Source organism: Electrona antarctica, assembly GCF_951216825.1.
Source record: "Electrona antarctica genome assembly, chromosome: 3".
In the NCBI taxonomy this organism is placed as follows: Eukaryota; Metazoa; Chordata; class Actinopteri; order Myctophiformes; family Myctophidae; genus Electrona; species Electrona antarctica.
Genome location: NC_136808.1, coordinates 52257357 through 52267356, shown reverse-complemented (window position 1 = coordinate 52267356; position 10000 = coordinate 52257357). Strand labels below are relative to the sequence as shown.

Sequence of the window (10000 nt, the reverse complement as noted above, 5' to 3'; positions counted from 1 at the left end):
GCTCTGTGTCACACTCACACACATTGAGCATAGTGCAGAGCTGGCAGATGTGTGTTGGTGTGTAACATATTCTTTCATTGTGTCAGGGAGGGGGGAGGGGGGGGGGGGGGGGGGGCTGTCCATGGCCTCCGGGTTAAGATTCAAAGTGTTCTGGTTGTGATCTCCCAGCCTTCTGTTTCCTCTAGTATTCAGATAGCACTCTTCCCCAGAGCCGGAGCTCGGGTTGTTTATCTTGCTCACTGGCATGCTCTTTCAATGTCAAAACAATGACATCATTAATTAAACGTGTATTAAATGTGTGCCGTTCTCAGCGGCCACTAGGCAGCAGTGCGTGCTGCTGCCGACTGACTCCACACCGCCGGGGCTTTGAGTGACGCTCGTGTCGCTCCGGCAGAATGTTGTCGCCGTGTGAAGTTGAAGCGGTGTGAAGGTTTCATGTTTGTGTCCTGCTGCTACACTTAGGCCACTCTGTCACTGAAGGTCCTTCCTCTCTAATAAGCTCTCTCCACCTCGGTGTGCCTTGCCTACACAAGACAAGCATAAACAGTGCGGACACTGCAGCTGTGTTCAAGTTAAAACCAGTTATCCGTCGTAAATTAAACGGGGACGGGGGAACAGGGATGCGAGGTCTTGTCGTTTTTCCCGTTTCCTCGGCCAGGTCCCGTCTCTCACAATCAAGCTGTCTCCTCTCTGTTACTTGGCTCACCTCTGCCAAAGATAACTGTGTGGGCGTGATCTGATTTTGTCTGTGTTCAGCATGTAGCAGTTGGCATGCCCTTGAGCTGTTCCTGCTAACTTCTCAGACTGTCCCACAAACACATTTCTTGGAGGCCGTGTGTGTGTGTGTGTGTGTGCGTGCGTGCGTGCGCGCGTGCGTGTGTGTGTGTGTGTGTGTGTGTGTGTGTGTGTGTGTGTGTGTGACTGTGTGACTGTGTGAGTAATCCTATAGTACTCTTCACATGCTCTCTCTCTCTCCTACTGAGAGACGCATCTTTCATTGGTTTGAGCCCCTGATCCTGAAGCTAATTACGCAGCAATGTAAATTACAGTAGGGCTGAGCTGAGCTCTTTCGGCCCACCATCCCCTCCTGCTTTCCTCTCTCCTTCTTGCCAGCCATTATCTCTCCCCACTCCCCTGTACCTCCACCTTATCCTACCCTACCCCACCTCACCCACAGTACCCGCTCCCCTGTACCTCCACCTCATCCTACCCTACCCCACCTCACCCACATAGTACCCGCTCCCCTGTACCTCCACCTCATCCTACCCTACCCCACCTCACCCACAGTATACTACGTCATACGACGGTGTAACACATTCAAAATAGTCAATCTGTACTGACAACACGATGTTGTCAGTACACGTGGCTCACAACACGTTGCTTCCATGGTGTTGCTTCCACTGTTAGCTTGCAGATCCAGAGGCATTAAGCAGAATAAGAGCTATTAAAGCATGAACATATGTACATACATACGTACATACGTACGCACACGTATACTGTACATACATACAGTACATGGCATTGGCTCATGCACATTCATGCATAAGCACAAACACACACACACACACACACACGCACACACACACACACACACACACACACACACACACACACACACACACACACACACTGAAGATGGTTGCCTGTCCTCTAAGGAATGTGTGGGTACTCTTCTAGCCTTTGACCTTCAGACCCCTAGCTCACATGTGACACGCACACACATACACGCACTCACACACATGCGCTTACACACACACACACGCACGCACACACACACACACACACACACACACACACACACACACACACACACACACACGCACACACGCACACTGTCACTTTTATCTTCCCAGTCTGAAATAGAAGCCACACCACTTAGAAGCTGGAATAATATCCAGCAGTGCTCCCTCAGCTCTCAGTGGTGTGATAAGAGGAAGATCCAAGGAGGAACCAGTAATGACCATCAGGGTTTGGAGGCGATAGAGACTCCAAACTCCTCGGAGGCGTGAGCGAGTCCACGCTATGCGTCTGGCAACGCCAGGCTAAGAGACCCCAGGTCTTCCTTTAATTCCCTCTAGTGCGCCTCCAGGGTTCCTAGTTCTGCGCCGCGGTGCTCGGCGGGCCTGCCCAGCTGGGGCCCAGATGTGGCAGGCGTGTCGTGCGGTGCTAGAGGGGCATGAGATAAGAGGCGAAGGGCCCGGGCCCCGCTCACCCTCCCTCCCTCCCCGGTTCTCCCCGGGTCTGCTCCGCAGCGGTTCAACTAGATGTTGCGGTCTGCAGCGATCTGAACTTTGACAGCCCGTGTCATGCTTAATGCCTCACTTCCCAAATACAGCTCAGTAGGAGTGATTTATATCTACCAGGTGGTGCTACAGTCAGTGTGAGCAGGCGAACCGGGGATGAGAGGCGGAGAGCGAGGGCCGGGGACCGAGGCATGTGGCCGTTTCATTAATGCAGAGGAGCCATGCAACGAACAAGGGATGCTGTGTGTGTGTGTGTGTGTGTGTGTGTGCGTGTGTGTGTGTGTGTGTGTGCGTGTGCGTGTGCGTGTGTGTGCGTGTGCGTGTGCGTGTGCGTGTGTGTGTGTGCGTGCGTGCGTGCGTGCGTGCATGTGCATGCGTGCGTGCGTGTGCGTGTGTGTGTGTACGTACGTGCACTTGTTTTACTTTACAGTAAGAAATAGACAGGACAGTTTGTGTTTTATGGTTAAAGATGGTTATACAAAAAACTTAAAGAAGAGTTATAGGTTTAAGGCTTTTTTTTATAGATTCAGGTGGGTTTATAGGATTATGCATTTAGAGGTTAGGTTTAGGGAATGGGGATAGAATGAGTACAGTATGTTGATTTATACTACGTTGAACGGAAGTGCCGCTCACCAGAAAATAGATAACCGACAAGCTCAGCTATTTTGAAATGTTGTCCTCACAAGTATAGTAATAGAAACGCACGCACACACACACACACACACACGCACACACACACACGCACACGCACACGCACACGGACACACACACACACGCGGCCCATGGCCCTGTCACTCCCAGGCCAGCACTCACATCAGGCCAGCCGAGGCAAGGAGAAGAGGAACCGGCCGAGTCGACGCTCGGCCCACATTTGTCTCTCTTCATCTGTCCCCTTCTCGCTTCCTTCCTGCCCTCTCCTCTCCTCTCCTCTGCACGCGGACCCACGGAGAGGATCTGAGTGCGTTTCCAGGTCACACTGGGCATCCGTCGTTGTCGTCCAGCCCCCTGTGTGTCCCCATCCCTATCCCTGTCCCCAGAACAAAACTGCCTGCCCGTGTCCTGGTAGACATCACAGAGGCAGGGGGGTTTTGTGCACGCGTTGGCTTTGTAGCTTTGATGGTCTTATATTTGTAGAGTTCCTCCCGCTGCTGTCAGCAGAACAACCCCCCCCCCCCTCCCCCCATGCCACCCTACTACCATTTCTTTCCCACTGACACATTTGCACACATGCGCAAGCACGCACGCACGCACGCGCGCACACACACACACATTCATGTAGTGCAGTCCTCACTATAGCTACAACTAGCAACCAGAAGGCTATTATTCAGATGTGTATTCTGCTAGAGTAGACATCCCAGGCCAGACATTATCCAACGAGAGAGACTGCTCCATTGTTTGCTGTTTGGTTTATGACGGGGGGGGGGGGGGGGGGGGGGGGTTATTCAGTTTCAGTGGCGTGTTGGCAGTTCCCACCCAGGTGAGTCAGGTCTCAGTGGAGGTCTGGGGCTCAGAGAAGTGCCATATGCTACTTGGCTAGCATGCATACTGTACACGCTCTACAGTAGGAGACCTTTCTTTCTAGCCCTTGTTTGGCTTATTTTCTTTTTTTTTTGTCCTTTTTCTGAACGATGTGGTCTCATCGCTCAATGCGGATGCGGAAGAGCACGTTTGATGTTCTGCATGCACGCTCCCGAGTCAAGTGCTGAGGTGTCTTTCAGCGTTGCCCTCCAGGCCACCTTGTTATACACTTAACAACTTGTTTTCTCTTTGTGTTTTTCTTCCCTCTTCCTCTGCTGACAGTTCCCCATCACAGCCTCGCTCTGAAGGAATGCACGTCACCTCCCAAAGTTTGCCTTGGCGTCTGTCCTTGTAAACCATAGGGCAAGTTCTGCTTGCTCTGTTTTTTTTTTTTGGGACGATGATTGCATCAGGAGTTGATTTATGAGCGTTGTGTTTATAAACTTCCACAGTGTACACACCAAAGCAAACCAGAGGCAGTTAAACTTGTACTCCATGAGCTTGCCTTGATTTCCTAAAGCCTTTTTGTTTGCCCACATCCAAGCTCAGACTGGGGGCATGTTAGGTAAAACATTACTCTTACAGCAAGCGTACAGTAGTTGTAAACACACACCATACACAGACACAAGCCCTTATTGTGGGGCAAAGATTCAGTGAAGAAGTAGCCGATCAACAAGCTCACACCACCATGTGTTTCGACAGCTTGTAGATCGGCAATTTTCGCCAAAGAGATGCTGTGTATGGGGACAAAAGAGCGGACTTAGTATAGAGCCCTGGGGGACCCTATCAACTACGCATATAAGGTTTAAGTGTTAAGTATTGAGGTGAATATCGTTCTCAGTTGGGATTTTTTTTTTTTCATCGGTCAGGTTATGTTAATGTCCAATGAGTGGTTAGAAAGCGCAACAGTTCACTGAAAAAGTAACCTTATACTTAACCCATTTTGGGCGGGAACCCCTTTTGGTGTTAGCATTATGCTATGCTTTAGCTATTTTTGAAAAATCGAAGAACCACTGACATAGAAACATAGCTTTTTCAGAAAACGGTCAGGATGTAGAAAGCAAAGCAAAGCAAAGTTACTATATTTACCCAGGGTAACTGGACTAAGCATCAGATACTTGTTTACAGCCAGGCCCTGCTCATAGAACATTTCATGGTAGTGGTTCAATGCCTTGCTCAAGGGCACTTCAGTGGTGGTAATTTTAACGTGCCGGTCCGGGGATACGAACTGGCGACCTTCCGGTATCAAGACCGCTCCGCAAACCGTTCGGCCACCGCTGCCAAGAAGACATTTTTAGAATATGATCTCAGGTCAAAATGGGTTAAGTGTGGGAACTGGGCAATGGGCATGCATTGGCAACCTAACTGGAGAACTATTCTACGTCAAGTTTTGTCCTAAAGCCAGCCTTTAATTAGGAGTTAGTGACGTCCATGTAATACAAGGGGTCGGGGAATCACTTTAATTCCCCTCCTACCAACCCTGGTCAACTTACACATACTGTAGCCTAACAGGTGGTCCCTGGTCAACTCACACATACTGTAGCCTACAGGTGGTCCCTGGTCAACTCACACATACTGTAGCCTAACAGGTGCTAGCCTTTATTTACATGTCTAACTTTGGGACTCTTTCTCTCTTGGCTTGTTGTTCCTCCCGAAGCGTGTGGACATTCAGTGTCCCAACACTTCTTGTTCACTTCCTCGTTCCTGCAACTTTATTAACTCTCCATAATTCAGTGGGGGCGGAGGGCAGGTGGGTGGGGGCAATAGAAAGCACTTCTCCCCCGAGGTTTATTGTTTAAAACGGGTGCAGCTCTTTCCCAGGGTAAGGGCTTCAACTAAGCAGAGAGGAATTCGGCCCAGGCCTCATAAAAGAAGTATTTGTGTACCAGAAAGATTTTCGCTTTTTCTCTTCCAAATCTTTGTCATTAATGACTTTAGCAAATGTGAAGTGGGGAGTGAATGGCGTGGCTGTGCAGGGTCTTCAAAGGAACCCTCTAATTATTTATCCAGGATATCCCGCTCTAGAATTAGAGGCCAGGTCACCATTGGCTTTCATGCATTTCTTTTTTTCCTGCAAAGAAATCATTTCCACAGAATGGTTTCTCTGGGACACCCTCTAATCCACACAGTGTGTGTGTGTGTGTGTGTGTGTGTGTGTGTGTGTGTGTGTGTGTGTGTGTGTGTGTGTGTGTGTGTGTGTGTGTGTGTGTGTGTGTGTGTGTGTGTGTGTGTGTGTGTGTGTGTGTGTGTGTGTGTGTGTGTGTGTGTGTGTGTGTGTGTGTGTGTGTGTGTGTGTGCGTGCGTGTGCGTGTGCGCGTGTGTGTTGCATGAGCGCGTGCGTATGGACTGCGTGGGTGTGTGTGTGCGCGTGCATGCATGTTTCTGTGTGTGTGTGCATATATCTGTATGTGTGCACGCACATGTGTGTGCATGTGACTACAATACTCCACAGTGTGAGTGCTGCGTTAAAGTGATAGTAGCGAGTTTCCATTCTCCACGCATAATGTCGCATGACATCCCAGACTTCTGCTCTCACCCTAGACAGCTTTCACCCACATTGCTCAGGTTTCCCGGTCATTTGGCCTTCACATGCCATCTAAGAGGGATCTTATCACCCTACTCGGGTTTAACACTTAAACCAAACACTGAGCGCTGTCTTCCCAGAATGATGACACTGCCTTGGCCCTTTCATCACTGAACCTCTGTCTTTAGCCCAACAACCCCCCCCAATAGACACCATGACTGGGGGTTAGCGATGTTGCTTCTGGTCACAGCTTGAGCCCCTCCTGTATTCAGCTATTAGTGTAGATTTTCGTCTTACACAAACATTAAATTCCCATTGACAATGAATGGAGAATTTGCGTCATATGTGTCTGAGCAAATCGACATGTTACGTCATGATGATAAGAGCGCCCCTCACTTCACACAGGTGTGATTGTTATGGTTGTTGTGCGTCATTGTTGTGTATAATGCAGTCCTGTACACTATAGCACACTGCTTGAGTCTTATTGTTGTGTATAATGTAGTCCTGTACACTATAGCACACTGTTTGAGTCTTATTGTTGTGTATAATGTAGTCCTGTACACTATAGCACACTGTTTGAGTCTTATTGTTGTGTATTTATAATGGAGTCCTGTACACTATAGAACACTGCTTGAGTCTTATTGGCAGTCCTGTACACTATAGCACACTGCTTGAGTCTTATTGTTGTGTATTCATAATGCAGTCCTGTACACTATAGCACACTGCTTGAGTCTTATTGTTGTGTATTTATAATGCAGTCCTGTACACTATAGCACACTGCTTGAGTCTTATTGGCAGTCCTGTACACTATAGCACACTGTTTGAGTCGTATTGTTGTGTATTTATAATGCAGTCCTGTACAGTGTACAGTGTACTCAAACAGTGTGCTATAGTGTACAGTGTACACTATAGCACACTGTTTGAGTCTTATCTTTCATAAAGGCCCCTCTATCTGTACCTGTGTGTATCTGTGTATGCACATGTGTGTTCTTCTATAATCCCTCAGGGCATTTTGCAAAGGGAGCGTGTGCCTTTAAGAATGCTCTCCGGTGGATATTTGTCTAATTCCAGGTGCCAGCGGAGCCCTGTGTTTTACCAGGTGCAACGACTGGGTCATTACTGAGGTATTTGTTTTCCAGATTACACGGAAAAGGCACCAGGATTACCAGCCAGTGTTTATCCCCGTACCCCCTTCTGTCTTTCAGGGTATACTGATCCCTGCGTGAAGGCCACTCCCTCTCGCTGTCACTGTACACACGCTGTTAGGCGGCGTGCTTCCTGGCCTCTGGTTGGCTGGTTGTTAGGCGGCATGCTTCCTGGCCTCTGGTTGGCTGGCTGTTAGGCGGCATGCTTCCTGGCCTCTGGTTGGCTGGCTGTTAGGCGGCATGCTTCCTGGCCTCTGGTTGGCTGGCTGTTAGGCGGCATGCTTCCTGGCCTCTGGTTGGCTGGCTGTTAGGCGGCATGCTTCCTGGCCTCTGGTTGGCTGGCTGTTAGGTGGCATGCTTCCTGGCCTCTGGTTGGCTGGCTGTTAGGCGGCATGCTTCCTGGCCTCTGGTTGGCTGGCTGTTAGGCGGCATGCTTCCTGGCCTCTGGTCGCTGCTGGAGATTTTTCAGACCACCACGTCCCATAATAACCAGTAGTGGAAAACGTACTTGTTTCAATACTGCAATGTAGAACTATTACTCCGTTACAAGTAAAAGTCCGGGGATTCAAGTTTTCAAACGTATACAAATATTTTGAAAGTAGCCGATCTACAAGCTCACAATGCGTCACATTTTTTGGGCTATTTTCAAATGCCCAAAATTTTACAATATTTGCCTCTGAGATGTAGTGGAGTAGAAGTACTGGAAGTTGGAAATATTCAAGTAAAGTACAAATGCCTCCAAATTGGTTGAGAAGGGGGTGGAGGCAGGGCCTGTCTGTCTGTCTGCCTGGGACAGGGTTGAGAAGGGGGTGGAGGCAGGGCCTGTCTGTCTGCCTGGGACAGGGTTGAGAAGGGGGTGGAGGCAGGGCCTGTCTGTCTGTCTGCCTGGGACAGGGTTTAGAAGAGGGGTGGAGGCAGGGCCTGTCTGTCTGCCTGGGACAGGGTTGAGAAGGGGGTGGAGGCAGGGCCTGTCTGCCTGTCTGGGACAGGGTTGAGAAGGGGGTGGAGGCAGGGCCGTCTGTCTGCCTGGGACAGGGTTGAGAAGGGGGGTGGAGGCAGGGCCTGTCTGTCTGCCTGGGACAGGGTTGAGAAGGGGGTGGGTCCAGGGCCTGTCAACAGGGATTGGGCATGTTGATCAGTCTCACCCGTCCTTAATGGAAGTAGAAGTAGTGGTAATGACTTCTCCCTGTCCGCCCCCCGTCCACCCTCCCGCCCCTGAATCCCCAGGGCTCAGGATGGGCAGGGCAACGGAGTCGAGTAGTGGGTGGTAAATCAGAGAGGTGAGGGGGTGGGTCGGGGGGGGGGGGGTTCAAGTTTACCCACACAGCCCTGTGGCAGCCCGGACAGCTGAAGTCCTCTCCAAAACGTTTACATAGAGCCCTGCGATTATGATAATAAACAGTTTTATCATTGGGCTCCCAATCAATAATGCGGCTTCTTAAGGTTTAATATTTCAATGGTATTGATCATTTTAACAACCGTGTTTGTGGTCGGCTTGCCTTAACTGCAGGGCTGCTGGAAAGTGTGTGTGCGTGTGTGCGTGTGTGTGTGCGTGCGCGCGCGCGCGTGTGTGTGTGTGTGTGTGTGCGCGTGCGTGCGTGCATGCGTGCGTGTGTGTGTGTGTGTGCGTTTCGTGGGTAGGTAAGGCAGAATGCGATGTAGCTTTGTTAGGCAGTCGTTTTCCTACAGTGTGCCTTACTGCAGTCTTTCTCCTGACGTTTAGAGTGCCTTAGATCAGTTTACAGTATGATAGATCAGTTTTAAATGTAAGCGAACCCACACTTCACATTCTGCTCAGCCTTGCCCGCCCGCCACCCCCTCCTCCTCCGTACGTATACACGTTGTTCCATCCTTTACTTTCATAACAAAAACAATCCCCCCATGCACAACTTGTGGTCAACTGTTCGTCTCCCCCCCCCCCCCCCACCCTCCACCCCTCTCTGCCACCCTCATCCTGTTGCTGTGGAGCAAATGAAACGGAGTGAGGCAAACACAGTAGAAGCTGTGAAAGTACTGTAGTTAGCAGATTTCACTTCCATCCTCTCTGGAGAGAACGGCTGCTTCCCGCAGATATAAATAGGGACAGATTTGTTAATCAGTATAGAAATGAAGGTCCCAGGGCTTAGAATACTTTGATCGGCACATTTTCCCCTTTCCCCCCTGACCTTTAATTAGACATACATCTTTTTTTTCTTACTTTCTTTCTTTCTCACCCTCCCCTCTCTGTGTCTCTCTGTATATCTATCGATCTGTCTATCTCAAATTAAAAGAATGTAACAGCTACTTCGTCGTGTTCTTTTAAAAATGGTTATTTTTGTCTGGATATCTGCATCTTGGCCATCTAAAAATATTCAGAATGAGGATCACAATCAGTGTCTGATACCTTCTGATTGATTGTGCCAGAAGGAGCAGAGTGTCCTCTCCCTCCTCACGGTCACCCTGCATTCCACACGGCGCTACGGGACTCAACGCCACATGCTAAAGGCTGTGAGCTTCTATGTCAGGGTGTTACGAATCATTCACTGGCCATGTCTGTCGCCTCAGCTGTCTCAGCTACCACTGGACACGGT

General features: G+C 49.7%; 1 protein-coding gene across 2 annotated transcripts in view; it reads left to right on the top strand.

The window, feature by feature from the left end:
* The window catches only part of zfhx3b (zinc finger homeobox 3b), a 208202-nt gene that overhangs the window by 58540 nt on the left and 139662 nt on the right, over positions 1-10000 (top strand). The gene's annotated exons all lie outside the window — the stretch shown is intronic.